Below are 7,491 nucleotides of genomic sequence, written 5' to 3'. Positions count from 1 at the left end.
ATGATAATGATAATTATATCTAATGGGGATAGAAATAATTGGTAATCATAATGATCCTAATAATAGAAACAATAGTAATAGTAACAATAGAATCATATTCAGAAAATTGAAAGTGAAAAAAGAAGGATAATAAAACAATAAACATGATGCTAAGGGCAGAGAATCTAAAGAATAATGATTATGATGATTTCTGCTTTATAAGTCCATCTTTCTCAAATCACTTTAAGTTAGCAGGGTGGCGCAGTGGAAGCGCGCCGGGCTCATAACCCGGAGGACCGTGGATCGAAACTCTGCGTTTTATATGGATTTTTTTTATATCTAATAATATAGTGTTAATGAATCACTGATAAGGCTAAAAGATAAAACAAAGAAGATAAAAAGATGTATAAATAGATTAGGAAACAGAAAGATAGAGAGAAAAATAAAGCAACTGACATGATAATAATAATCATAACAATAATGATAATAATAATAATAAAAACAATGATATTAATAATGATAATAATTGTAGAAATGATAATGAAAATTATGATAATAATGATAATAATAGTAATAATGCTGATAATAATGATAGTAATACTAATGATAATAAAACAACAATGACTGTGATAACGGTAATAATAATAACGACAAAAAAGTATGATAATAATAGTGATAAAAATGGTAAAAGCAATAATAATAAAAATGATAATAGTAAAACGGGAAAGGTTAAGGGTCAACCCCCTTAACCTTTCTCATTTTACTAATTCCTGCTCTACTTCATCTGCTTCCTTCTCTTTCCTTCTCGATGCCAGACTTTCCTGTAACTAATCTTTGACATCTAATCCCCCCCCCCCCCACACACACACCCACACACTCCACTCTTTCCCTTTTCACTGCCATACTATCCTCAAATGCTCTCTAATCTCTGACATCGAACACATTTTATCCTAATCTTTAATTCCCTTTTCCCTTTCCGACACAATACCTTATCATGGAGCTTTATGGCCTTTGGTGCCGATCACATTTCTTTGTTTCAGGCATTAAGCATCAAAACGGATCTTTGCTTTCTCTCTCTCTCTCTCTCTCTCTCTCTCTCTCTCTCTCTCTCTCTCTCTCTCTCTCTCTCTCTCTCTCTCTCTCTCTCTCTCTCTCTCTAGGATACAGCTTGTGGGACATCTTTTTTGATAACATCAAGTGTTTTCCTTTCTGGCAAATCTGGCAACTGCTGCTGTCCTTTCTCAGCGAGGCGTCCGAAGGCCGGACGCAAGTCTGATTTTTCAGTTTCTTTCGTTATGTCTTTCGACGTTTCTATTTTGGTTCACTGTGATTCAGTCATATTTATGGTCTTAAGTTTGGTAGGTGTAATAAATAGATAGATATCAAATCGGAGTAAATCACACCACAAGTTACCCAAAGAGAAACAGAAACAGAGACAGAGAGAGAGAGAGAGAGAGAGAGAGAGACAGACAGACAGACAGACAGACAGACAGACAGAGAAAGAGAAAGACAGACAAACAGACAGGTAGACAAGCAGAGAAAGAAAAGGGGAGAGAAGACACAAATACAATACAGATGAACAGAGACAAAATGGCGGACAGAGAAAGAAAAGGAGAGAAAAAGAGTGAGGGGGTTACTCTAAATTAAAATGGCTTCCACTTCGCTTCTATCACCTTGTAGTCTAGTGGTTAACACGACTGACTCTAAACCAAGATATTTCGGGTTCGATTCCCGACCGGGACAAAGGTTTCAGCTTTTTTTTCTCTCTCTCTTTCTTTGATTTTCTTGTAATTCGTTTTCTCATAATATTTATCAACGTTTCTTATCCATAATAGAGTTAGAATAGTAATTGTGACAAATGATTTAATCATTCCCTTCTTTTTATAGCATTAATAGCATCATCATGCTATAATCAATCATTATTCATCATTATTCTTATTGCTATTATATTTATCGGACCATTATTATTATGATTAATTTCATGTTGTCAATACTGCTATTAATACTACCCTTATCATTATCATTATTTGCTTATTTGACCTCAGGAATAGTGTTTAAAAAAAAAAAGACTTTATGCTTTTTTTTATCTTGTTATGCATTTACCTCTTTGGCAAAGCTGGAAACTTGTATTTTGTGAATGAGATGCAAAGGGAGAATCAAATATATCTCTTTATGATTTCTTTGCCCAAAGGCGCTTTCAAAAAATATGCAGATTTTTTCTAGTTCCTAAACTTCTACAATCATCAGTATTTTATAAAAGGAAAAGCATCCGTTAAATTTATATTTGTCAAATTTTCCTAAAATTGACTGAGGTCAGAATTATATTCATCATTAGTATCATTATCATCAATATCATTATTATAATTGTTATTGTGATTTTTATGATCATCATTATTGTCATTATCATCGTTATTGCTTTCATTCCCTTTTATTACTATGATCATTATTGACATAATTTATATTACTCGTTCTATTGTTATTATCATGATCATTATTACTATCATCACCACAATCATTATAACTATTATGAACTATTATTACTCTCATTATCACTATTATTATATCGTACCATTATCATGATAATCACATTTGCTGTTTTTTATCACTGCTATCATTGACATCTACTTTATTATCATTATTATCACGTGATGATTATTACCACGATCATTTATGATCAATCCATATAATAAACTATTTTTTTCTCAAGTTTACACCTTTAGTCTCAAAAGGAGCCAGCTTGCGTGACTTTTTTTTTATGCTGTTGTTCTTTAGGGTGCGTTTACACCAAGCGAATCGAATCGATTCAATCAATGAAGAATCAACACGATTCATGAATCGTGCTGATTCGCCACACAAGCTTAGGTGTAGCCGTTTACGCCAAGCGAATCGAATCGATTCCATTCATGGCGATTCAGATTCAGCGATTCGCTTGGTCCTATTTTCTCATCAGTCAAGGCGAATCAGCCAAAAGCCTTTTAGGATGACTTTAAGAAGGTGGAAATAAAACAAAAGTGAGTAAAAGAAACACAAAGGGAGCGGTAAAAGTGAAAAGAAATTGTTTGATTCGTTTGAGTTCTTTCTCGGAAATGTAGTGATAAAGGAAGTGCTAATGATAACAGTTATCTTCAAAGTCGAATTGCATTGCACTGCATCTCATTACAAGCGATGTACACAAGGACAATGTCGTTGTCATTAAGGAATGTTGTGTTGGCCGCATTTTCTGGCTTTTTTACCTATGAATTAATTTATTTATTCTATTACCTTATGTGATGGCAACTGAACCTGACTTAGTCATGCGGCTCCCTTCTTGACCATCGGTTTGTCTTGCTGCCTCATTTCGTGCTCGGGGTTTAGCATTACCTTTTATGTTATGTACCTGGTTCATACAAGCATTCACATGTGCTTACAAATACGCACACACACGCACTTTCTCTCTCTCTTTCAATGTTACACATCACGCACCTGCATATACTGACGAGGAAGTTACATAAATACCCCTCCCAACCCCTTCCCAGTGCCCCTCGGCCACGGTGGACGAGCGGGCAAAGGCGCCGGATTCGAACGCGCGACCGCATATCCGAATTCGCGGTCGCGGGTTCGAATCCCCAAAAGGGAGCAAAAAATGCTCCCTCTGATTGCAACATTGCCCGGGGCTGAAAGACATGAAAAGCTCCGGGCTTAAAAAAAAAGCGCCGTTGCAATCAGTTTTGTTTTTAGATTATCTTTTGTGCGTGATTAATTGCATTAATTTATAGACATAAAAAATAGATGATGATTCCCAGTCAAAGGTCCGACGCCGCGTGTCGCTATTGATTAGGCTCAACATGAAACGTTGTTCTGCTGAGTGCGAGCGCTTCCGTTCCTTAATTAAGGTCACAGATCACGCAATTTCGTTGTGCAATTAGTCCGTCAAGAAATATGTCTCTTCATAGTCGCCCCCCTCCCCCTCCCCCACCCCCTGCAGACGTACAGACAGAAACAATGAAAAGAGGGAGAAAAGAGAGAGAGAGGAGAGAGGGGGGTTAAAGAGAGAGAGAGAAAGAAGGGGAAGGAAAAAGGGGATATTTCTTTTATAATTTGCACTATATTATTTGTGCATCTTAAACGTATTAATATTGTCATTATCTTTATTGATATTACAATTATTGTTATCATTATTATTATTATTATCATTATTATTATTGTTATTATTATCATCATCATCCTCATCCTTATCCACATCATCATCGTCACTATCATCATTATCATCAGTATTATTATCATAATTCCTCATATCATTATTATGACAATTGCTATTTTTATTTCTATTATCATTATTACTATTATTATTATCATTATTATCGTTATGATTACCATCATTATGATCATTATTACCGTTATTGTTGTCCTCATTGTTATTAATATCATCATTACTTTATTACTAAGACAAATATTATCATTACTTTTATCATCATCACTTTCATCACTATAACTATCACGAACTATTAACTCCGTTATTATCTTTTCTTTATTATTATCATTGTGCCATTTTCTTTTCTTTCCTTATTTGCTGTTGTTTCCATTTCCTTGTCATCGAATCCTACTCTTGTTATCATTGTTGTTATGATCATTATCATCACAATCAGGTCATATAAAAACCTAACTTTCTCTAGGTTGTCTTGAGGTTTGCACATCTAGTCTCAAAAATAGGCAGCTTGCGTGACAAATCTCTTTTTATTATAATTGTGGAACGTTTTACTTTTTGGCAATGTTGGAAGCTGCTGCTGTACTTCATGAGTGAGGCATCTAAAGGCCAGAGTCAAGTGTAATTTTCGCTTTCTTTTGTGAAATCTTTCGTCGATTCAGGTCACTCATAGAAAACATACGTTAGCTGTATTTCTTTTACTTCACCGTGATTATTACATACATAATATATAAAATTTACTGGTTATTGAAATTATCTTAATAATAGGTATTTATAATGAAGTGTAGGTTACAGAATATGTCATGTTTTTCTTTTCTTTTCTTTTTTGGAATAGCTATTCTTCCCCTATATGAGAGAGAGAGAGAGAGAGATGGGGGGGGGGGAGGGAGCGAGAAAGAGAAAGAAAGAGAGAGAGAGAGAGAGAGAGAGAGAGAGAGAGAGAGAGAGAGAGAGAGAGAGAGAGAGAGGGGGGGGGGAGCGAGAAAGAGAAAGAAAGAGAGAGAGAGAAAGAAGAGAAAGAAAGAGAGCGAGAGAAGGATGGGGTTGAGTATTTTAAACATATTCCTCAACGTGACTTAATAAGGCCTTGTAGTGTAGTGGTTAACACAGCTGATTCTAAATCAGATCTCGGGTTCGATTCCCGACGGGGACAAACATTCAAAACTTTTTCTTTTTTTTTCTACTTCTTATTTTACTTTCATTTTTGTGTGCGTCATTTATTTTCATTAAACTTGTTTTTATATCAATATTTATCATCATGTTTCTTATAGATAACATAGTTAAAATAGTAATTTTGATTTAATCAATTATTATCTATCGTTATCATTATCATTATAGCTATTGTTCCATTATTAGGAAAATCATTTTTATGTCATCGTCATACTTAATGCTGACATTTATATTCTTCCTATCATTCCTACTATTTATGTTTATTTAATTATATTTTTATTCTTGTTTCTTTCATGGCTCCAGGTCTCTAAGAAAAGATATTTTTGTTTATAGAGATTTTTCTTGGCAATTAATTTCCCCAATCACTTATGTTATTTGATTAAACAGAAAATGAGTTCGTAGCATTTGAAAAGGAGATTCATCCAAAAAAATTGAAATTGTCAGTATTTCTAGAAAATCATCGATTAAGAACCACGTGTCCTTGCCACTTGTCGAAAATATAATTTCCTTTGAAACTGCTTTTTCATTTATCTTTCTTTCTTTATAAATAGCACGAAAAATATGAAATCGGCATATATAACACCACAATTCCGCTATTTTAGAGAGAGAGAGAGAGAGAGAGAGAGAGAGAGAGAGAGAGAGAGAGAGAGAGAGAGAGAGAGAGAGAGAGAGAGAGAGAGATAAAGACAAACAGCGACTGAGACAAAGAGTGAATAGAGACACAGGCAGAATGAAAGAAAGAAAGATACAGAGAGAGGGACAGAGATAGAGAGAGAAAGAAAGGTACAGAGAGAGAAAGAGATAGAGACAAGAACGTATGAGAAAGAGAGAGAGGAGGGTAGGGAGAGAGAGAAAGGGTGGAAGAGAAAGAGATACTGAGACAGAGAGAGCAGAGAAAAGAGAGAGAGAAAGGGGGATGGGAAGCGAGAGCGAGAGAAAAGGAGGAGGGAAGGGGGATATTTCATCTATTATTGCCCTTTTTTGCACAATGTGTTTTTGCCATCTTTTCTGGTTGCACTTAGGGAATGACCGAGGTTCATGGCTGGCTGTTCTGCTGCATTGGTTCTCTTTTCGACTGGTACACAGTATTTTGGAATGTAATGTGGTTTTTGGTATCTTATGATGGGTTGTACTGTGCTTTAGATAGCCAACGAAAGTAGGAATCTGCAGGAAAACAACCGAGAGAAGAGGAATAAGTATTATTCCTATTATTGTTATTATTATTATTACTATTATTTTTTCATCATTATCTATTATTATTTTCATTATTATTATCCTTATCTTTGCTTTATCTTTAAGCTTCCTTTTTTAGATTTTGTTTGTGCTCTCATTTTTTTTTTGTGATTCAGTTATAAGCATGAATATTTTTGTCCATATTTAAATATAAATATTACATATTTGCAAGGGACAAGAGAAACTAGAAGGGATCTACCCATAAGGAATTGAACCCGACTGCAAAGAGTGTAATCTGTGCAAAGCATGTTCTTAGGATCCAATCGCATAGTATTTGAATTGCGCTTCACATCTATCAGTCGTTAACAAATATCCTGTTGGGATCAGCATCATAGTCGTTACAGGCAATACTGTTATTTCTCATAATCTGTATCCACAATCCCTACCATAATGATAATAACCTCATCTCATCATCATCACCAACTTCATCATAGTTATAATCATAATTATCCTTTGTATCATTATTCCTCTTATCATTACATTTATCAGTATTATCTTTATTATTATTATCATTAGCAGTAGTAGTACTGTTACTGTCATTGTTATCATCACTATCATTGTTCTTTTTATCATCATTACTATATTTTTTATTAATATTTACATTAGGTGTATTATAATTACTATCATTTTCATCACTATTGTAATTACTATCTTCATTATTTGTGTTATTACCTCTGTATCAGTTTTTTGTACATATGTGTGTGCGTGTGGGCCATGTGCGACTCATGATAGGTCGATGAAAAATCCACCATTTTTCCTGTTTCATTGTAGGACGTCTAAACAATCCTTCATTCTGTATTGTTTGGCTTCCGCTGAAATAACTTATTTTGGAGTGTTTTTGCGGGGATTATTTCCTGAAACAGCAGGCGAGGACAGAATGATGTCTATGATTAGATTGCTCGTCAGCCACGTTTACTAGTGTAAGT

This window comes from Penaeus vannamei, chromosome 11 (genome assembly GCF_042767895.1).
Source record: "Penaeus vannamei isolate JL-2024 chromosome 11, ASM4276789v1, whole genome shotgun sequence".
NCBI lineage: Eukaryota > Metazoa > Arthropoda > Malacostraca > Decapoda > Penaeidae > Penaeus > Penaeus vannamei.
The sequence above is the reverse complement of the archived record's forward strand: the minus strand, read 5'-3'. Positions refer to the sequence as shown.